The sequence below is a fragment of the Sinohyriopsis cumingii genome, chromosome 7 (genome assembly GCF_028554795.1).
Source record: "Sinohyriopsis cumingii isolate HCF-2022 chromosome 7, ASM2855479v2, whole genome shotgun sequence".
NCBI lineage: Eukaryota > Metazoa > Mollusca > Bivalvia > Unionida > Unionidae > Sinohyriopsis > Sinohyriopsis cumingii.
This window is the reverse complement of record NC_142967.1, coordinates 78,327,234-78,351,683: the sequence shown is the minus strand read 5'-3', so window position 1 is coordinate 78,351,683 and position 24,450 is coordinate 78,327,234. Positions and strand designations below refer to the sequence as shown.

Below are 24,450 nucleotides of genomic sequence, written 5' to 3'. Positions count from 1 at the left end.
ATCAGACCCACATTTATCACTCTTTCATTCTGCGTGTCCCATCTGCCAAACAAGAGGTCGCACGTTTGAAATTTGTAGCCACATCCAAAGTTATAAATATTTCGTTTTTGTTTTTATTTTTGTGTTCAAACTTTCTTTTAAGCTCACCGGGTTGTCTAAGCGCTCGCCTTTAAAGATCATTCATACATCTCACCTCTGTCCGCGTGAGTTCGTGTCTAGGCTCGATAAACGTGAATATGTAAGAAAGCTTGCCAGCAGCTTCCTGTGGGTCGCTGGTTCTTCCCGGGTTCTACCTCTAACATATATTCTGGTCGCCATGTATAGTCTATCATGTGCTAAAGTGAAACCCCACAAGACCAAAGCCGAAAGGTGCACAGGCCCTGATATCGCGAATGTAGCCACGTATAAGAATTAGCGTGTATAATAATGATATATTTTACCACAACTCGATATGACATTGCATCCTTTCCACTAATTTTGCAAATAAATATAAAAACGTTTTGCATAGTAAAGAACTTAGAATAATGAAGGCTAACCTAGTGTCAGATCAAAGGTTCGGTAAAAATATGATTCTTTCCAGGGCTTATTCATTCCATTATGACATTATGTCACACCGTTTGTGTAACCACACTGCTGAAATTACTATCGTAAGGACTAAGATCACATTTCAAGCTTTAGTATACCATAATTAAAAAATGTAAGATAATTAATTTTTTATACTCCTCATGAGAAATTTTGGTATGACGCACACATGGTCAAACTTGAAAACGAATAGGGTACGGTAACATCCACCATGCAGACTTCTTTCGACAAATTGTTAACATGCCGAGTCTTGTGAATTGATAGCATCGAATAAATTCCTGGATACTTATAACAACATTATAGAATACACTAGGACCTGAACAAGATTTTATATTTATATTTAGCATGAAAAACAGAATACACATCCATAGAAAATATAGACCACGATCTAAGCATTGGTGGGTTGGTGTGGCAGATAAGTGTAGAATGAATAGCCATGCAATTAAAAGATGGTAGACAAGGTAGACATTAGCAGTTGTTAATACAAATAAGGTACTCTAGTCTCGTAGATGAAATATTAGTTCAAACCCTTACATTTCATAGGAGTTTTAAATTTTTTATTGACAGCCTTACCATTCCCACCATCATTAAGCCATACCATACTGGTTGCTGCAGAGTTTGCATAAACATTTCAAATATGATACTAATCCAATAATGGAACTAGTTTCAGACAAATATAAGGAAATTTTCTTGAGCCCATCATTCAAATATTGGGCCTGTGCATTATAATGCATCGTTGTCATCACAATTTGCTAGGTTGGAATGGTATCGATTTACAATTACCTTTGATTCAGTAAAAGCCTTATTTGGCAATAGATACATATCCGTGTCCATTGTCACTATGGTGTGTGGACGATTTTTATTCATAGTATTGTTATCTCTTGCTAAGTATTCAACTTACACAAATTTTCTAATTGAATCATCAACTGGATTATCTTTAGAAATATTCATTTACACAATATGCAACTAAAGGAAACGAAGGCTAAAATTTTTATTTTTGATACATAAATGATATAATCTTATATCTTTGGCATAAACTGGGAGCAATTCTTTGGAACGCAATCACCAAATGCACCTAAACGATCTTGCAAACATACAGCAAAAATACAAGATACAAATAGAATAAGGAATATACAGTAGATTTTAACCTTAAGGAGCTGCATTCAAACTACAACTATCTATCTAACTAAATTAACTCTAAGCGTGCAACTGGCTAAGGAGCTGCACTGGACAATGTAACTACTGCAAATATGGAGCTATAGGTACGTGTAGAATTGGCAGCAAGAGAATGAGGTAATATGAATTGAACACCACAAAATGAAATGAAGTCGATGTCGTCAGACATGAAATTGCCCCCAATATATTTTGTTATTTATGTGAACAAAATAGATAAATAAAACAGAAAGGACATGAATGTAGCATACTGCACATGCAAAACATGAATGATACCTTTTAGACATGTCCTAGATAAAGTCACATGTGAAAAGCATAGTTCAAGATGCAGGGATACTAAAATACACTGGAAATGCACCTATCAACACCGCGATGTTTGTACTTGCAGAAACAAGTGTCCTGACACAGTTATATGTCTTGTATAACAGCCCGAAGACCACCGCCCTAATATCCCAATCAGCTGGTGTTCTAAGAGGGCAGTAGCCACAGTGCGTGGTCAGACATATCCACAAACAAAGACACCCATGGTTTTACGCACGTTCAGAAATTTCACCGTAGATGAATAAGGACATAAGGAATTGCTTGCCTGGTAAAAACAATAAGTAAACCCTTTTGCGGTAAGGATCGTTTTTTAAGGATTTGAGTTTCAAAGTTAATTCATCAGCAGCAACAGAAAACTCTTACATGGAATGTAGTCTCAAACTTCCCAGTCGAAACAATAAGTTTCGTACACCTTAGAGAGTCAAATTATGCAACACTGACGCCACTTTCATGATAATATCCATGTCTGGTGAACAAGTTCCTGAATGGAATAGGTACAGTAACACAACTGTCTGAGTATCTGAAACGTTACAGGTAGCATTAGCCTGTCAAGATTCATTTGTAACAGTTTAGTTCCTCCTAAAATATTGTAGAAATGGATTTGAAAATCCACTCTTTAAATACGAAAAACTAATTCCACATAAGTAAATTTTCATTATGTTGCATTTTAATTTCTGTACCCCATGACAATGTGCTGCATACTGAAATTTGAGGAAGTCCAGATCCTTGGTATTTGCTACCCATAACTAAGAAACTGAGAAAATGCTGTAGGCCTGTTTTGTATCACAACTGTGTTGAAAGACTGATGACAGCATACCAGAAATGGTTGATGACTTCTGTTAACACGGAATCTCGTATATGCTGGGGCATATTTCTAGGTCTCTGTTTGCATCCGGTGCAAGATGGCGAAATCTGCCCACTGAGGTCTCACTGGATAGTTTCGTATTTGGACACCTCCCTAATTTTTACGGTTGAAGGCATGAACCTAATCATCATAAGCCTAGCATTTATAAGTTCACACAGAAGCTCGATCTGTAACGTGGTTTCGATTTACGTTGAGTTAGGCTTGAGAATGGGTTTTTACTGCATGTCACAGGTAGACTAGCATTGGAGATCAAATGCATAACTTGGGCTGCAAATGAGCTGCCGACTTGGCCTACGTATTTCTGTATGTCTGCTACAGAGGTAAATATCTAAAAAATCGAGATGGTTGAGGGGTGATATAAAGTATTCTAATTTGTTATAGTACTAATGAACTCTATTCATGCATAAGGCACATACTGATTAGTTTACGTGTCAAAATGAATGTAAAATAGAGGGGTTGGTGGCAGTGTTGGTTTAGTATAAAAGCCACCAGTTGTATAAAGAATGAACCTGATTGCCGTAGTCAGAATTTCACACGCATGCTTTCTGAAAAAAATCATTAGTTTGTTTTTATTTGTATCTTCAGTGTAAAATTATTCTCACTTTTCTGCAATAGGTCATTGTCGGATGAAAATTCACCAGATAAACTGTCCAGTGAGACCTTAAGAACCGGTGTCATTTTTTCAGTCCTCTCAAATGTCATTCACTGTGCCATAAATCGTTTCCTTATTGCCTCCATGTCTTGAATCTGTCATAAACTTCCTATAGATTTGATAGCACTTAATTACAGTAGAAGAAGGGAGTTAACTCAACACTGTTAGAGTTACTAGGTATTGCTTCTGAGACATTCTTTAATGAACAACAAAAGCCTTATAAGTTTCATGCAAGGTGGTTTAATTGAAGTATTTTACATATTTATTCAGTTTATGAATATTTTTAGTACATGCTTAGTATATTTTCTTAATTTAATGATGATTGCCTTAATGTAATGCTTTTACATCCATATCTACTCATTATGCAATATTTTAATACATAACTTTCATCTTATTTACAGAAATTTAAGTTATAATGTCCTATATATAAGACGTTCAGTGTTTTATTTTCTTGTAGGCCTCAAGGTGTATGGAAGTACACCTGCCAAAGTGATATTGCTAGCCAAGACAACGTCAAAGATTTCCTTGGGAGGCAGCCGCACCAATTGTTGTGGAGCTTTCACAGGAACAGGTGTATCTGCATCAGCTTCATTTGAGTTTTTGGTGAGTTATGTGAAATGTCTGTCCCTTTAACATTGTGTTATTTTTCCTCCCCTTTTTTACTTTGCATGATTTTCGGTTTACTTTAGATTTGTATCTACGCAGGTTACAATCACTAGCAAAACATATTTCTCTAAACAGCCGCAGCTTCAGCAATATTACGTGCTGGCCAGTGTGAAAATGATGCAAAGGTGACCTTCTTAGTTCTTAAAATACATTATCCATCCATATTGTTTTATCAATAGATGGGATGAATCTGGGTATAGAATTTCATTGTTTACGTTTCCCAGCTGATGTGGTTCAGGTTACAAAGATTGGTCCATACATTTTATGTTACTTGATGAATTGCCTCCCTTATAGTCTGCCTCGGATTTCTCTTTTCTAGTATAGATTTGACCTTCTTCATGAAATCAGTGAGAGAGTTCTGGTCCTTTTAAATATGCTATGCTTCGTTCGTATTTTGTTAAGAATTTAGCATGCATATTTTGCAGTTATTTTACAGTAGAATCAGCTTGGCTTCTTTTACGTCTTTTATTCACTGCATTTTGAGATTTCATAAATATTACTAGTTTTACTGTGAGATATCACATATATCACCAGGCGCTAACACTACAGGATATATTGGCTATGAAAAATAATGACATTGACTTGTTATAAGGAAATTGTAGGTTTAAGTGTGTAAAATAAAATGAAAGTATGAATGTGTCTCATAGCTGTTGCTCTATATCATGGATCTCGATCATCGACAACCCCGATGCATCATAGGACACAGACAATTGTGAATTTTACACATGTTGAAGTTGCATTTTGTTCAGAATTGCCGAACGTTTTGAAACTGAGAAGCGTTTCCCCTAATCCGACTTGCATATAAATTCTTAAGGTCTCAATGGATAGTTTCGTATTTTGACACCTCCCTAATATTTAAGGTAGAAGGAATGAACCTAATTATCATAAGCATATCATTTATAAATTCACACAGAAGCTAAATATGTAATGTGGTTTACATTTACTTTGAGTTAGGCTTGAAAATGGGTTGGCTTGTTTCGTTACTGCATGTCACAGTTAGACTAGCATAGGAGATCAAATGTGTAACTTTTGCTGCAAATGACCTGCCGACTTGGCCTACGTATTTACGTGTGTCTGCTACAGAGGTAAATATGTAAACATCGAGATGTTGAGGGGTGATGAAAAGTATGCTAATTTGTTATAGTACTAGTTAACTTTATTCATGCATAAGGCACATACTGATTCGTTTAGATGCCTTGTCACAGGAAAATATTCAAAATAGCTATTTCTTGTCAAAAATGAATGTAAAATTTAGGGGTTGGTGGCAGTGTTGGTTCAGTATAAAAGCCACCAGTTGTATAAGGAATTAACCTGATTGCCGCAGCCAAAATCGCACACGAATGCTTTCTACAAAAATCATTAGTTTGATTTTATTTGTATCTTCAGTGTTAAAATTATTCTCATATTTCTGCAATAGGTCATTGTTTGATGAAAGTTCACCAGATACACTGTCCAGTGAGACCTCACGAATCAACACAATTTTTTTAAACAACGGACAAGCGTCTAGCAGACACATCTCATCTGTAAGTCACAACACACACTGAGTCGACGCATGAATCTCTTAGTAAGATAGCACAGTAGCCGGACGTTTTATCAATCAAGTATGGCGAAATCTCTGACAACATGAAATCACCTTATCGGTAATATAAATGAACACAAGGGGTGCAAGCGTGACCACAACCCTCCGCTCGATTCGACTTTTATCACGCGTCTTTAACCGCTTCAGAATCGCAAGAAGACTGACAAAATACACATATACATTCAAAAGACAGTGACGTACCAACGCATAACTCTAGGACGACCATCGCATGCATCTATCTATCTATCTATCTACCTACATCCCTACCTACCTACCTACCTATCTACATCTCTATCTATCTATCTATCTATGCGTGCGTGTGTGTGTGTGTGTGTGTGTGTGTGTGTGTGTGTGTGTGTGCAGAAGGTTCGACCCCAACCGAGTCATACAAAATACATACAAATGGTACTAACAGCTGCCTCGCGTGGCGCTCAGCATGAAGATGTTAGTCTTAGGACTGGTTTGCCTGGTGTCAGGATAATGTGACTGGGTGGGACATCATGCTACAAGTCTGCGGCATGATGCCCCAGTGCTAAACATCACTCAGTGCTAGACATCAATATAAACTGCCACACTGCTGACATCGTAGTGATAGGACTGGAAAATTGTTAAAGCTACGTTAAATCACACACAGTTCCCATAGTATTAGATCTAAAGAATCCAGTACGTTTTGTTTATGTTTCCCTGACCGTGTACAGTATACAATTTTTAAGTGCTTAATATCAAGCAACAGAAACAACCATTTATATTTTTGTTTGATATCACGGTACAAAATTTGAAAAAAGCACAACAAATTTAAGGGTCTTGAGGAAAATGGTATTAAATTCGTAAAATTATTGCTGGTACAAAAATCTGTATCTTACCCTAGTCTCTGTTTCCTCCTTATCAATATATCTGCCATATTGTTCAGAAATAGTCACTATTCTCCTCCCTCTCGATCTCTCCATGACTGTTCGATGTTTTTGGATCAATACGTGATCAATATGTAATGCCATATTAATTTAGTCTTACAAAGCTTTTCAGGTAAGATGACACAGATTCGTTTATTAGGAAAAGGGAATTCTTATATAACTATTACAAATAGGTTTTCTTCACCCTTGAAATATTGTTAGATAATGAATAGGATACATGCCGATGGTTAAGGTCTCCTAACATGGCACCATAATTGAATTAATACTCTGTCTTTGCAAGAATTCGTTTGCTCCAATATTTATTTACCATTATCTATTTAAAATGAGTCTGATTTTTCCCTTCAGGATGACGAATTGATAGGGCATATGTTGTGACTCCTCTCATGGTATGATAACGCATATGTTTGTGATTCTTGACATGGTATGTTATGAACTATGTTATAGCTCCTGTCACGCCGTGAGAAGGAATATGTTGTGTTTCTTGACATGGTATGATACGAAATATATTATAGCTCCTGTCACGTCGTGAGAAGGCATATGTTGTGATTCTTGACATGGTATGATATGAACTATGTTATAGCTCCTGTCACGCCGTGAGAAGGAATATGTTGTGATTCTTGACATGGTATGATACGAAATATGTTATAGCTCCTGTCACGCTGTGAGAAGGCATATGTTGTGGTTGATGTCATGGTATGATAAATCATATGTTGTGACTACTGGCATGGAGAATATACTCATTTTGGGGCTCTAAAGGAATTACATTCTGAAATTCATCATTCTCAACTCTTTTCAACAGTTATCAACAGTTCATTACCTTATAACTATCCGAAATGAACATAAAAATGAGTCAGTATCATTGTTTTGATTCAAGCAGGTTATCGAATTAAGTACACGTGGTACTGTAACTGACACCAGTGTTAAATAGTATTTCCGATAACTGTACTAATAGAAACGTTGTTTATAAGAGATTATCCGACTGGATACCGAACATGATTAAGTAATAATTCAATATAAAATATATTCTCCTAATTGATATGCTAACCATTTATTTATCTCATTATTTTGTCTATATTAAGAGTACTCTCTGTGACCGTGTATATGAACACGGTTTGCCCAGGTATTTTGAGCACGGTTTGCCCAGGTATATGAAAACGGTGTATCGCAATGCGAATCAACAGCATAGGTAAATTGAAATTAATAGAAACTGATGAATTTGTTTGATTTCTTTCTTTTTATCAGTACAATTGAATCCAAACACTAATCTTGGTATTCCGTCCAGCCTGCTTTCTAGTATTGCACATTACATTAGTTGATTTAATCAATCAGTATGTATTCTTTGAAACGTGATTTTTATGGATGTATCGAATATATTTTATATGTTTGTATAGAGCGACATCTGCTAATAAAGAAGCACGTGAACAAAATTTTAAATGTAAGAATAATTATGATAACATTACATTCTGTTCATTCCATTTATCAAATTAATTTTATTATTATTATTATTAGTATTAGTATTATTATCAATTTGTTATTGTTATTATTATTAGCTTTTTTTCTGAAATAAATAATTGTATTGGCTGACAGGGGAAAATTGCTATATACTGACCCGAACGAAAATGACCACAGCGTCATCTATTTACGGAAAGTTACCCTTTTATTTGGCATCTCATGATAAATGCCCGATTTAAGAAATAAAAATACGAGCAGATATAGAGTATATTCAGGAAACAATAATCGGATGGACATGCAAAACTATTTGAAAAACAGTTTAACTTCTTTATTTATTTCATGCATGAATCCATGCCGAATATGTTTTCATGAATTTAATAGAGCCTCATCATCATCAGAGTATCATGTTTAAAATAACGATGTATTTAAAAAGATATCTCGATCAATATTTACTGTCTCAGGGGTTTCATTGTAAGTTTTAGCTTTTCTCCAAGAAGAGCGCAAAGAGATTGTGATAAACAAGCGGTAACTTAAAATCAATTAATAATAATAATAATAATAACCACCTCTAATGGGAGGAAACGTAATAAATAAAGCTTTCTTGATAGTGTGCACATATCCACAGCATTATGCAAATGAAGTCAAAGAACTATAATATTCAGGTAAGGCGAAAATACCATATTAGACTCAAAGAATCGCGCAACAAAAATGATATTGAAAAATTGTATTTTGTTTTACACTGGATTATATTTTTATTTTGCACTGAATCTGTCAATGAAGATCAAGCATTTGCATCTCGCGGTAACTTTCCTCTGCTCGCATCTAGAACGTTGTCACTCGCCGCTCGGATTCTAGGTCTGCAAACAGACACAGATGCGTTTAATGAAAGCGTTATAAGATGTAAACACTATCTCAAATATTAAAGTTTTATAACACCTACACACTATCTCAAATATTAAGAACTTATCAGGCCTACACACTATCTCAAATCATAAGGACTTATAAGCCCTACACACTATCTCAAATATTAAAGTTTTATAAGACCTACTTATTCTCTATAATTATAAGGTTTTATAAGATGTCCACACTATCTCAAACATTAAGGTTTTAAACGTCCTAAACACTCTCTCAGATATTAAAGATTTATAAGACCTAAACACTATCTCAAATATTAAGGTTTTAAAAGTCCTACACACTGTCTCAAATATTAAAGTTTTAAAGACCTTCACATTATCTCAAATATTAACGCTTTATAAGACTACACACTATCTCAGAGTAGTATAAGAGCAACGCATGATCTCAACTATTAAAACTGTTGTTAAGACCTGCGCAATATCTCAAATATTAAATTTTATTAAAACATAAACACTATCTCAAATATTAGAGTTTTCTATGACCTGTCTCAAATATTAATTTTTTATGTGACCTAAACACGATCTCAGATATTAAGGTTTTATAACACCTACACACTATCTCAAATCTTAAGGATTTATAAGACCTACACACTATCTCAAATATTAAAGTTTTATAAGACCTATCTCAGATATTAATTTTTTATGTGACCTAAACACGACCTCAAATATTAAGGTTTTAAAAACCTACAAACTATCTTAAATATTAAAGTTTTATAAGACGTACACAATATCTCAAATCTTAAGGATTTATAAGACCTACACACTGTCCCAAATGTTAAGGTTTTATAAGACCTACACACTATCTCAGAATAGTTTAAGATCCACACATGATCTCAACTATTAAAACTGTTAAGACCTGCGCAGTATCTAAAATATTAAATTTTATTAAAACATAAACACTATCTCAAATATTAAAGTTTTATAAGACCTATCTCAAATATTTATGTTTTATGTGACCTAAACACGATCTCAAATATTAAGGTTTAATAAGACTTACACACTATCTCAAAGTTGTATAAGACCCACACATGATCTCAACTATTTAATTTTATTAAAACATAAACACTATCTAAAATATTAAAGTTACACAAATCAAGACCTAAGTATACCATTAGGTTCAAAATGTAAAGAAACCCAATAGAGTTCTTTGTTGTTAAAAAGAGTAGAATTTTATTGTCTGCAGCTAAAGGGAAGCACAATCAAGTGATGCATAAAAAGTGTTCGTCAAGCGTTTTAATACTAACAGTAAATACCATTTTCTCTCCATCCCATTTGCTTCAAATAGCAAGAAACAATTCCCTTCCCATTAGATGAAATAAAAGAAATCGTTTAAATATCATTTAGTTTGGAAAAGCTCTTACCATTTCCCTACTTTCGTCCAAATCCTGCAATAAAGATAAATGCATACATGTTACACTGCATTTAGGACGAATATCATAACAATTTCACATTTCTCTCCACAAAAGTAAATTTACAATTTATGTCCAATTTATTGAATAATATGAAAATAGAAACCTAGGTGGTTCAATAATTAACGTGCCGACTCCCTGCAAGAACTGCGCTGGATTAAACTTTACCCAGGCAAGGCCGAATCGGCCGCCTTAGTGTGTCACATGGCAAGGCATGGTAGACCCATAAACTCGGCATGAGATTATGTTTCATACATTTATGTACCGTCAAACGTCAATCACTGATATGAAAAAATAACTTAAAAGTCTTATATTTTTAACTATCTATTAAATTCACATTTAACTCTGAAGATTTGAATTCATATATGCAAATTATCTGGGTTGGGAAGTAAGTACGTACGCGTTTAGTTGATCAGGTACAAACCATGTCTATATAAATTCATAGTCGTCCATTAAGCTGTACACTGTTAAGTGATCAGATTTATTTAATTAAATCACTGTGTTTTTTTTTCATGTGATAGAAACGATATCTCAATTGTTCTCATTTATAATCTACATGTAATATAAGTTCTTCTCGCAGTTGTTTTGGAGCACAATAGGCCAGAAGCCATAGATGTATAAAAGAATTATATATTTCATTCGAATGCGTAAGAAAAGTTACCAACACAAATAGTAGACAAATATTCGGTCACATTCGACAAACCTAAACATACAACCCGCTGTTGACATGTATCGCCTGTGCTTTCATACAGCAAACACATTATTCAGTTGGGTTTGTTCATTCGCAACCCATGATGGACTCAAATATGCGCGGTGCGGAACTGTCATATGTATGTATGTATGTATGTATGAACGACTTTATATCCTCTTCAAAAGAGAACACATTCAATATTCAGAAGTTTTCATTATTACGTAATATTAATATAAATATTAAGGCGATATTACATAAATAATGCTAAAGAAAATGCAAACATCTTACAAAAATTGGAAATATTTACATTTGACTAGAATATTTTATATAAATTATCGCGTTAGTTCTTTTCCGCAACACCGGGAGTCCAACGGTTGTAAATGACACGCATGGTTGTCATAAAGAAATGAGTCAATTAACTTAATCTAATTAACAAGCATAGTCATACCATGTTCATATTCATTTCTTCTTTTGTGAATCAGTTCTAAATTTTCTGCCGCCAAAAACCTACATTTTTATCACGACAGGTTATTCATATCGGCAAAGTTGCCTACTTTCATTTTCCCAACAGGATGTGAAGCAACCTGTCATCGTTCTGACAGAAAGCCAGTACGAGGCTGTAATGTCTACTGAGTGTATTATTTGTTCGAATATAGTAATGTGTTCATCGTTTCTTAAACGGTTTTGGCAGAGTAAGAACTTGCTTAACTCTGTCTGCAAGCAATCTTTAACAAAGTTTATATATATATATATATATATATATATATATATATATATATATATATATATATATATATATATATATATATATATATATAGCTAAAGTAAGGTAATTCACATTTTGATTCTTTAAGCCATGAGTATACTCACCCCCAGTGCTGCCTGAAAAAAACAGAGCAACAAATCGGTTATAACACAGGAAGATATGTCGATACTTGCAGTACATGTTTTCATTATTCCTCTGAATTTCTCTTAGAATAAGTAATATTACAATAGTTACATGGCCAGAACTTAATTTGATATGTATGTATGCATGTTTGTATGTATGTATAATACCAAATTATATTTGTATCTATTTATTTGAATACAGCTAAAGTAATTTATATTTTTATATTCACCCAATCAGCATACAATAAAGAGAATAAATCAGTTATATATATATATATATATATATATATATATATATATATATATATATATACGGAGAGAGAGAGAGAGAGAGATAGAGAATGATAATCAAATGAGAGATACACGAGTTGGAGCTAAGAAATAAGTCTTTATTTGATAATTATCTGAACGCTTTCGCAGATTGATTTAAAAACACAGTCAAGGCAAATAAAAAATCAAATGAAGTTAGTAAGTTGAAATATGAGACGTTATCCATGAAAAGCACGAAGAATGCAAGGAAGATGAGTTGATGAACTGGAAAGACCTGTTCGTTTACATATACAGTGCTTCTTTATTCGTTCAAAATATGGATGTTTTGTAGGACATCTTAAAACTTAACAATAAACTTTTAGTAAGCAATTTTATCAGTATAAATAACGGCTACAGTGACTATATGTTTTGGAAAGATGAGTTATAACTTCGCTTGTACTCAACATCTGGAATCCAAGTTTAGTTCTGTCAACAATTGTGGGGGTGTCTTGCCACCCATCCGTGAGGCCATATGAACACCTTTTCATTGTGTACATGCCGCTTACCTTTTCGAACATGGATATCATTACCAAGGATAGATGATTAAAAAAAACTTTAAACAACATCCTCGCAAGAACTGCTGAACAAAGGTTGATGCATTTAGCAAAAGTACCCTGACAAGAAAATCTTTTATGTCTCTGGGTATTAGAGATATATGTTCTCAAATTGCGCCTGAAATCTAAAAATAAAATGTTAAAATAATATTCCTTCTTCTCAAAGACTGCTTAAAATTTTTGTCTATATTTGACAGGAAGCATCCAGGTATGATGACCTTTAAATGAATGGTGCTGATCATTATTCAGCTTAGATAATCGATAATAAAAGCCAGTGAACAGAAGATGACCTGATTTAGTTCCAATATATGCATATGAAACAGAGGGATACGGGACTAAAATGCATAAGCGTACACAAGCACCAAGTTTCAGTTTTGGTCCATTATGATAAGAGTTTCAATGCAAATCGAAAAAAATATACCCATTTCGATAACAATGCCAAAAAGGGGTTTAATATTCTGAAATTAACAAATAAATCTGCAAATTTAATCAGTAGACATAGTTATGTCCATTACCACGAAAACTTACCTAATAACATTGGTAACAGGAACAAAAGAAACAGAATCGGAAGTATGGCCAGAATTCGGCTTACGGGCGATGGAGTGGTAGTTGTTTGCGATAGTACGGTGGTCGTCATTAGCAGGAACCCCACGAGTGCAATTAGTCTCAGAGACATCATCTAATAGAATGATGAAATGTTCCTCTATTACAGACTGTAAGAATAACCATTTAAAAAGAGAAGTCTCTATGTACAACGCATGTTAATTCCACTTCATTTGCACAAAATCATCACTAAACATAATTGCTTGATATTTATGCATTTTGCACCGTCGTGTAATTAAATCTAAATATTAAACCTAAGAAGGTTTTATCAAGTTTACATGATGCTGGACATATTTTGCATGACGATCTTTCCGCTACTTGTTTATTCTTAAACAATATACTCTATACCACTTTATTTTCTTATTTATTATTATTATTATTATTATTATTTACTATCTCTAATGTCCTATCTTTAAAACAAAGCATGCGAACTAAGTTATTTTCTGAATTTGAGGTCATTTTTATGTTAAGAGGATACGTTTGTGACTCTAACTTGATGTTAAATCCAACGGTGATGTAATAATAATGATCATACATTTCACCAAGTTGTCTGTTTCGTAATACTTGAAACAAATATGATTCAAACATTTTGTACAATCAGTGCTGAAATGATGTACTAATTATTAAAGGTCCAACGCGAATTTAAAAACAAACAACAAGTAATTAATTTAACTGTGAATGCTTCTCTTTCCGTTATAGTGTTATTTTAGTTACTTTTCGTGCTGGTATTCTGTTCCTTTTCTAAAATTGTATTGCCTTATAATGCCTATCACTCCTCATAATTTACACATATCCCTTGAAATGAATGCAGACTTGTTCCATTTTCACTGACACATTTTCATCTGCAGAAAAATGTTTCCGATAGACCCTCCAAAATGTTTTATTTGAGTATTCCTTGTATCTTCGCTAGCCAAGGTTCCGATATGTTGACGCAAGTCTACACCTTGGTGGATCGAGCATATATTTCTGTGCGTTTTATCTGTGATTAAATTGGATGCGGCGGCAAGCCATCGTATTTAATTAAAATTAAGCTTTTCAAATTTCAACACTGTTCCTCCATGATCGAGACAAGGGATGCACATAACTTGAATGGACTCATAAGTAAGCAATTTTCCACTGCCAGCCAGTGTTTGTACAAATACTTTTCACTAAAATAAACATGTAATGGCTTCTCTCTGATACGTAGTCATACTTTCGATGTTAAATTAACAAAGTATCCTTTTGAAATCAATTGCCTCCACCATTTTCGGCCGATATACAATGCACAGCTGTTACGTGCTATTTGTTAGTTGGCATTACATACTAAGGGAGGTAACTCATGAAATCCAATAGTTATCGGTAGGATAAAGCACTAAAATATCCGCCAAGGTGTGGATAGGGTTAACATATTATAACCTAGGTTAGCGAAGATTATTCGTTAAATGATAATCCAATGAGATATCATTAAGAAACTTGATCACCTTACGTGTTCCCGCGATTCACTTTGACAGTTGTACAGTAAAATCGTCTATTTGTGGTATATTTAGACAGAGCAAAACGATCCATATGGAAGCTTTGAGATTATGTTAACGTCAACATAAAATATCAGAGTAGAATAATATTTGAAAGGCATATCATGATTGGTCTTACAATAGTACATGCACAAGAGGATAATATAACAATTATTGTGCAATGAATACACTGAAACCTTCAAATTAAAAAACTATTGGAAGAATTTCACATGTCCAAGATCATTGTCATCCAAAGTATCTATTTCATTTCGTGTAGGTACTGCAACATTGGATAATTATACAATTTTGGTTCATTATTTTACAACGTTGTAGAGGAAGCATCTTCATGCTTTTGAAACTTTTTCGACGCCATTTCTGAATGACTATCAAGGGTAATTAACGAAAAAAATCGCTAAATAATCAACTATCGTTCATGCTATTAAAAAGCCACCACAAAAATGATGAAGTAAATTTGAAAAGAAAAAGTGTGTCTTTCGTACCTTTTTGGACTTTAAATATTTAAAGAGTTGTTTCAATTACATTTTTTTTGTTCGACTGCGATGAAAAGAAAAACTGAGTACAATGCATTGGCTTCAATTTAATTTTGAAGATTATTGCTTATAATTTGTTATTGAAACTTATTAAAATCCCCAAGAAAATAGTTAATAATCTTTCCTGATTTTTCCTGAAAATGGTACGATCTTCCATCTGATGGAAAGCAGCATCAATGCCTACACAGAAAAAAATGTTAATTGCTTGCAGACTCTTCGTGTTTGCGTAACAAAATGTGCGATTCGACTAGGTCCGCAAACGTCATTAGCACTAAAAATTTAAGTAATTTCTGTATAATCTAACCAAATCCAGAAATGTAAGGTAACAGATGCTGAATATATATATATATATATATATATATATATATATATATATATATATATATATATATATATATATATATATATATATATATATATATATATATATATTAAGGAGTTTTACTCATAAAACTAGTAACTGAATGTGAAATATGATGTCGGTTGGTCCTGGAAACATTTAATGTTCATTTCTTCCCTCTTCCACCTTCAAAATATACTCATTCTACATGGTTTTTTTATATCACGGCCACGGTTTGGATTAAACGAAATCTTACCTTTAGTATTCCTTTGCTGGTTCCGAGTGTTTAAAAGCGGCCGTCTGCACTAGCTTTATACTGACTGAGCCTGAGACGTTTGTTGTTTTTTTTTTTTTTTTAAATAGCAACATCTCAAGCAGGTGTGTAAACTCGTGTCAGCCAATAATTACTCGAACGCGACATCACGTGAGTGAATTTGAAGGAAGTTTGCAAGGTGATAGTATTATTGTGTTACTTCCTTATATTTTATTACAAGAGCAAACTTCCGAGAGCTTTTTCGTGATCGAACGAGCACTCCTTTGCAAGTTCATATAATGATTCATACACAAGAAATTATCAGACTAAAGTTGAAAGGGCTGGCCGTTAGTGATTGACGTTTAAGTTATTACATATCACCTGTGACCGCAACAACCTTTCCTTCTTGAAAGGTTTTCGATTATTGGATTATGTTTTTAATATCAGAAAGTCGATTGACCAGTATGAACATGTGTTAAAGTATATCACATACTGTTTTAAATCAAATGATGCTACTTCAAGCTGTTTTATGAGAATATCTTATGAATATTTATATTGTTCTTTTCTGCAGAATAACTGAGAGGACTGTATCCAATGTGAGACCAAAGATAAAAACAGATCCTCCTTTTATCATGCCTGCATTGTTTCAAGGCAGACCCTAATAAGCTATTGAGATACTAAATACAATTTTATAAGCATGACGTGTCGAAATGACATACAGTGGAGCGGATAATTTATGCAATTTTAAGCAATCATTTGATGCTTTCAGATGACCTAAGAAGTGGAACATACAATCAATTTTAAGAACATAAAATCAATTTTAAGATGGAACATAAAATCAGTTTTAAGCTTGATCGATACTTGAAAGACATGTAGAACTATCCAATTAAATGGAGACATTGTAAACTACGAAAGACATTCTCATGCCTAAAAGCATTAACGTTGTCGCGTGGCTTTCGACCTATTATTTAATCAGTGTCATTTAAGTAGGAGTTACAGTACAATAAAGTGAACGACGCTGTTTCTGTCTTAAGTTTTCTTGAATAGTGTACTTGTAAACAATCATAGCTTAAACGGTTTAAAAACATTGCAGTGACATGTAGAAAAGAGTCATTGAAGGAATATATAATTTAAAATTACACTGGTCAACAGTGAAATCATTACTGACTTGAAAAGGCCCTAATCTGTAGTATTTTGGTGTGCCGAACACGAATATAACCGTGAAAAATTTGTATTGGCTCTCGTTTTGAAGATATTCATATACCTCATTTTCTATGTTTCACTGTGTAAATTTCTCCAGTAGGACTGCAGCAACATCCGGAATAATGATGTAACATTGCATAATACCATCATGCTCACATCATCCACAGTTGATTGCATCATTTTCTGATGCAATGCAATACTAATGCCATGCGGCTGCTGAAGTAAGTTGACGTCAGCAGTGTACTATACATGTGTAGGCCTATTATACTAATGCCAGGCAGCTGCTGAAGCTGACGTAAGCAGTGTACTATATAAAGCCCAATCAGATAGGTTCAGCATTTAAAATATTTTAGACGTTGTGCGAGACAGTTCAAGCTACTGTTACATAAAACTTATTATTTTATCCATTTACGTACAATAAAGAACAGTAATGCCTCGAAAGTGTGTTAATACCGCGGACAATTTTTGCTATATTTGTGGGGAAGTGACATTTGCCAACCAGAAGAAAAGTATCAATTCTCAAGTGAAGAAGGCATATCATCTTTACTTCGGATGCAAGGTTGGTGACCAAGACAAGCCTTGGGCTCCGCATATATGCTGTGCTACATGTACAACATAGCTTTCACAGTGGTTGAATTGCAAAAGGTCATCAATGCCGTTTGCAGTCCCAATGGTGTGGAGAGAGCCAAGCAACCACCTAAATGACTGTTACTTCTGCTTGGTTCCTCCTCTTTCCGGCGGAATAACGAAGCGAAAGAAGTCGAGAATAGTCTACCCAAACATTCCGTCTGCATTGAGACCAGTTCCACATGGTGAGGGACTTCCTATTCCAGAACCTCCAGCAGAATATTCTCTTGATTCATCTGACGAAGACAAAGGTGAGTCGACCTGTTCTTCTCCTGGTCCATCAGCATGCAGTGATCCAGATTTTCACTGTGGTGCATCATCAACCCCACACAGAATAACACAGGAAGAACTAAATGACCTGATTCGTGATTTGGACTTATCAAAGAACAAGGCAGAATTGCTAGGATCAAGACTCCAACAATGGAATCTTCTAGAAGAAGATGTCACAATTACTGCATATCGAAAGCGCCACCAGCAATTGGAGCCTTTCTTCAGAAAGGAAAGTAATCTGATATTCTGTTCCGATATTGAGGGCCTCATGAATGCTTTAAAAATCACTCATGACCCACAAGAATGGAGACTATTTGTGGACTCTTCGAAACTGAGTCTCAAGGCTGTGCTTTTGCACAATGGAAACATTCTTCCATCTATTCCAGTAGCGTATGCTGTCCACATGAAAGAGACATACGATAACTTAAGGCAGCTACTGAATTCCATTGAGTATAACAAGTACAGCTGGCACCTCTGTGGTGATTTGAAGGTAGTTGCCCTTTTAATGGGACTGCAGCAAGGATATACAAAATACATGTGTTTCTTATGCGAGTGGGATAGCCGAGCAAGGGAAATGCACTACATGAGGAAGGAATGGACTCACAGGCAGAATGTAGCCATTGGAGAGAAGAATATCCAACACCCAGCTCTGGTTGAGGCTCAGAAAATCTTGCTACCACCCCTTCACATCAAACTAGGTTTGATGAAGAACTTCGTGAAAGCCATTGACCGGACTTTGCCAGCATTCCGATACCTGCATGAAAAATTCCCTCGACTCAGCGAAGCAAAGATTAAAGAGGGAGTTTTTGTGGGTCCTCAGATTTGAGAGCTTTTCAAAGATGACCGGTTCAACAACTTGCTGGAAGGTGACGCGAAACAAGCATGGAATGCTTTTCGCCTAGTTTCTACAAACTTCCTCGGAAATGTTAGGGCAGAAAACTATAAGGAACTAGTAGAAGACATGTTGATGAAGTATAAGAAACTTGGCTGCAATATGTCTCTAAAGATTCACTTCCTTCATTCCCATTTGGATTTCTTTCCTAGCAACTGTGGTATTGTTAGTGATGAACACGGCGAACGTTTTCATCAAGATATCGCAACAATGGAACAAAGATACCAGGGAAAATGGTCCACTACAATGCTGGCTGACTACTGCTGGACACTCCTCAGAGATGCTCCCGAACAGCTGTACAAGAGACAGGCGAAGAAATCTAAGATGTAGTCAATGACTTGATTTTTTATAGGTAGGCTATTACAGTTGACCTTTTACTATTGGAATGCATTTCGTTATGTAAACATTAATTTCTTGCAGATTACAAAAAAACTAGAGCCAATTTTGCAATTTGACTGTCATATTCGTGTTCAGCACATAAAAATTGATAAGAATTGACTAATTTTATTTCAGTAACATGACTTTTGTAAAAATTTGTTGTCCAGTGTTATCATTGTGACTTGTCCTTGAAGTTTTAAAAATATCGTCGCGACTTGTACAACATAGCCCTTAAAGGGATAAACAGTTTTATCCTAAAACCTGAAGCTGGGCTTCTGATGTCATCCACACGTTATACTGATGCACTGACGTGTAATACATTTGCTCTTGGATTCTGGGTATAATATCGAGCAATTTGATAAACTCATCGCCAGTAAATATTCTTCTATGTGCATTGATTGTTCAAAGCCGAACAAAGCTATCGGTTGAAAAAACGTGTTAGTGTAGTTGGGATGGTAAAATATGATAATTTATGCACCTTTGGACTCTCTTATATTTTAAATTTACAATCGTGTCACTCTCACGAATATCAATTATACGTCTTTGGTTAACGACAACTTATTTAAGCACTATCCCATTTATTTTTAACTTATTTTCGATTAGAAGCAGTGATGTCCTTCATTTCAATTGTAACAACAAAAGTAATAGTTCAGTGTTATGTATATTTAGTTTGCATTGTTTATTAGGGTTTTCTTTTATTATAGATCATGAAAAATTGTATTTTTGTAGCTAACTTTGTCTAAAATCAAGTTCTGTGTCTACTTCACCAAAATCATTGATTTATTGTAAAAATTATGTAAACAGCTAATAGTTTATATTTCTATACGAGAATCGGTTTAATATTAGGATCATTATCAATAGAAGTTAACATTTATCATGGTCTGAATCATTGCCATTGTGACTACCATATTATTTTGTTATCCCTTCAGTAACTGAATCTTCTAGAATGGAAGTTTCCACTAAGTAATAGTTTTTAGTTTATACAAAATGCTAATTGGTACCTTGGTCAAGTAGAGAGCTTCACAATCTTGTTTATCTAGAAATTATTTATTTCTTGCTGTAAGAGTTTGAAACAAAATCAATCTTATTGTTGTGTTCAGTATTTAATTTGGGCTGGAATTAATTTATTCAAATTATTTATTCACTGGAAATACAAAGTGCTCATCTAATATATTCTTGGACAGACAAATTAACTTGGAACTATAGTGAATTACAACAAGAATATCTTGGATTATATTCATGTAACTTAACTAAAAGACAACTGGTACATCGTTACAATTCAGATTATTGGTACATTAGAGACTACCGGCCACTACAGGCATATGAACATCTTCAGCGTTGGAAATTATTTAAAATGCCACTAAAGTTTATTCATTAGGACTTGTGTTTGAAATTCTTTGATTATTTGGGATTAATTTGCAATACTGTATGTTATTTTTACATTTTAACTTATATTCTTCTTTCGCTCTTTAATATTACTTAGTTTAAGACCACAGAGTCGTGACAGAAACTGAGGCCTTTCTGGGATACGAAGTTCTCTAAAAAATTTCGGAAAACTTAGTTTTGAAATTTAAATTCACTTTGTTTTGGAATTTTCTAAGCCCTAGTTATTATTTCACATATTTAAAAATATTTAGTGAAATCGACGTGTAGTATGTCGTCTAAGATGGAGAGCTTTATTTTAAATCCTACCGAGAAATGTCTAGACTCCTTGAAATATGATGGATTGCTCAGCTTGCCCGACAATATGGTCTTTCTTAGGTTAACGCTTCTTTACCGAAACAAGAAAAGATAATATTTTGGTCCAATATTTAGTGCATAGGAATGTTTTGGATACAAGTCCTTTGGGTTTGATTAGTAAATCTCCATCTGATCCAAACTTGCAAGTTAGGAAATGGAAATTAAAATACAAGAATGATATAGAGCTAAGAAAGCTTGAGTTTCAGAAAGAGGGAAGAGAGACGTACGATTAGAGAAAGAGAAAGAAGAGAGACGAATGCAGTTAGAGAAAGAGGACAGAGAATGGCAAAAGCAGTTGCAAAAAGAGGAAAAACAGTGAGAAAGAGAAGATACACTAATGCGAGGACAGATACAAAGAGACAAAAAGAGAAATGAAGATGCAAAGGGAAAAATACAAGCAAAATACACAACCCCACTTTACACTCAAGTTCAGGTTTTGATGTTACTGAGAACATTAGGTTAGTACTCCCTTTTAAAGAGAAAAAGAAGTAGATAAATATTTTTTTTCACTTCTAGAAAATTTGCTGAAAATTTGCTATAGCCAAGGGAGTATTGGGCTCTATCGTTGCAAAGTGCACTTATTAGTAAATCTCGAGACATCTAAACTTCCCTGTCAATACAACGTAGAGCTGATTATAGTCTAGTTAAGTAATGCGCCTTGAATGGTTATGAGTTGGTACCTGAGGCAAAGGTTTAGAAGCTATAAGAAGAAACTAGACAAACGCATGTCATATTTGCAAGAAAAAGAGCAATTATTTATTAGAGGGTGCTGTAATAAAAAGGTTAATTAAGATTAATAATATTAGTTGAAGAGTTCGAGAATTTAGTCCATAGTGACATTAAGATCTACTTTGATGAGCAAAAGTTTAAAACTTTAGAAAATGCTGCTCTCATAGCTAACGATTATTCCTTGACCCACAAACTTTCTTTTTGTCGTAAGTCCTCCACGTATCAGTCATCTGGTAAAAATATATATCAGTTTAATACGAGCACTTCCAAAACTCAGTCTGTTACAACTTTTTGGAACATTGTTTCCGATGAGATTTATCTGAAATCATTATCTCTCCCTACGTGCACTTATGCAAGAACAAATGTCACGTTATTTCTGATTCCTATAAATTGAAAATTAGGCAAAAGAATCAAGAGGGACAAATTTCAAATGCTCTTATGTTATATAGGTACTGCATGGAGTACATTTGTTGGGCCTAACACAACCCCAGACTGATTGTATTATTCATAATTATGAACCATTCATGTGGAATGGTTCAATATCACTAATGGGTGTATATTCTGCATACCACCTGAAAGACACGGGGCCTTAGAAAGAGTTCATCAAACTTTGAAAAATATTATTCGATCATATTGTTTTGATACCGAAAGAATCTTTAGGATTTAGTCCCTTTGAACTAGTTTTTGGATATACTGTACGTGTACAACTGAAATTGTTAAAAGAGAAACTTATTTCAAATAAAGATGCAGACATTAATCTTATGAACTGTTTCTAATTTTACGTATAATTCGTCAAAGCTTGTGAAGTTGCGAGAACTAAACTGTACTCTAATTAGTAACAAATGAAATTAAGATATAACAAAAATACAAGGGAAATGAGGCTTAAGCCTGTTGATAGAGTTCTGGCTCTCGTTTCCTTTACCTCAAAATCCTCTTCAGGCTAAGTATTGTGGTCATTACACGATTGGAAACATAGTGATTTAAATTATGTAATTTTTATTCCTAGAAGGAGAAAAAATAAACAACTTTGTTATATAAATATGTTAAATGAGTATGTTGGAAGAGATTGCCATGTTAATCATGCAGTCTGTTTAGTAGTACCTGAGGATGTTCGTGATATGAAATTAAATCAGACTATAGTAATTCTGGAGTAACCAATCGTCGGATTTCAGAAATATTGAATATTCTGGACCAGAAACTTTCACATCTTCAGCTGCAAGAAAAGAGTGAACTAATTCAGCTATTATTTGAATAATAGCACTTGTTGCCTGAGGTTCTTACAGAAGCTAGTAAGGTAGATTCATTACCTGTGAAACATCATCCATACAGGATGAACCCTCTCAAACAATAATGTTCGAAAAAAGACATTTTATTATTTGCTGACGAATGATTTCATATAATTAAGTTAAAGGGATTGGAGTTCGCCATATCTTCTTATACCAGATAATACTTTTCGTATGTGCATAGACTAAAGAAAAATGAATAGTGCCACCAAAACAGACACAGTTCCATTGCCAAGAATCGATGACTGCATTGACAAAATTAGATATGCAAAATATACCACCGAATTTGATCTTTTGAAACGATTCTGGCAAATTTCCTTTACGGAAAGGTCAAAGGAAATTTCGGCATTCGTAACTCCAGATGGACTTTATCAAGATAAAGTGATGCCGTTTGAATTGAAGGGTTCGCCTTGCACTTTTCAACGTTTAATGAACATTAATACATCTGGCCGAAATAAATATGATGCTTACATCGATTAGGTCATCATCTACATCGACACCTGAAAAGATCACTTGGAGACAATTCGGAAATTGTATGACAGACTCACTGATGCAAATTTGACAAAGTTCACAATTAATTTATCCAAAAGTGAGTTTTGCCGTGCTTGTGAAACATTTCTAGGACATATTGTGGGACATGGACAAGTTAATTCTAAAGATGCCAAGGTCTAGGCTATCTCTGAATTCCCCGTGCTTACCAATAAAAAGCAACCGATGCTATTTTTAGGTATGGCTGAATATTATCGGAAACTCTGCTCGAATTATTCCATAGTTGCTGAAACGCTATCCAATTTGTTGAGTAAGAAAACCAAGTTTCATTGTTCTGAAAAATATATGGAGGCTTTTAATACGCAAAAGGCCATTCTTAAAAGTGCACCAGATCTTTGTGCTCCAAATTTCAGCCCATCATTTGAAATATCTGAATATAATGTGCCATTCATAAGACTTCATCTTGTGCAATATTAATCATATATATATATATATATATATATATATATATATATATATTATTACAAATTAAAACTAAAAGAGATCTGTAGTATATAAATATTTCCTTTTTATATATCGACACACAGTTTTACTTTGCCTGTAGGTGTACAGCGGAATATACCAACACACCATTTC

General features: G+C 34.2%; 1 long non-coding RNA gene across 1 annotated transcript in view; it reads right to left on the bottom strand.

Moving 5' to 3' along the window:
- Positions 1 to 8,910: 8,910 nt before the first annotated feature.
- Positions 8,911 to 24,450, bottom strand: part of LOC149795581 (uncharacterized) — a 176,037-nt gene continuing 160,497 nt past the window's right edge. Inside the window, exons 3-4 of the long non-coding RNA XR_016422127.1 lie at positions 10,477 to 10,500; positions 8,911 to 9,058 (exon numbers count right to left, since the gene is read on the bottom strand). This is a non-coding gene — a long non-coding RNA (uncharacterized LOC149795581). The remainder of the gene's footprint in view (positions 9,059 to 10,476; positions 10,501 to 24,450) is intronic.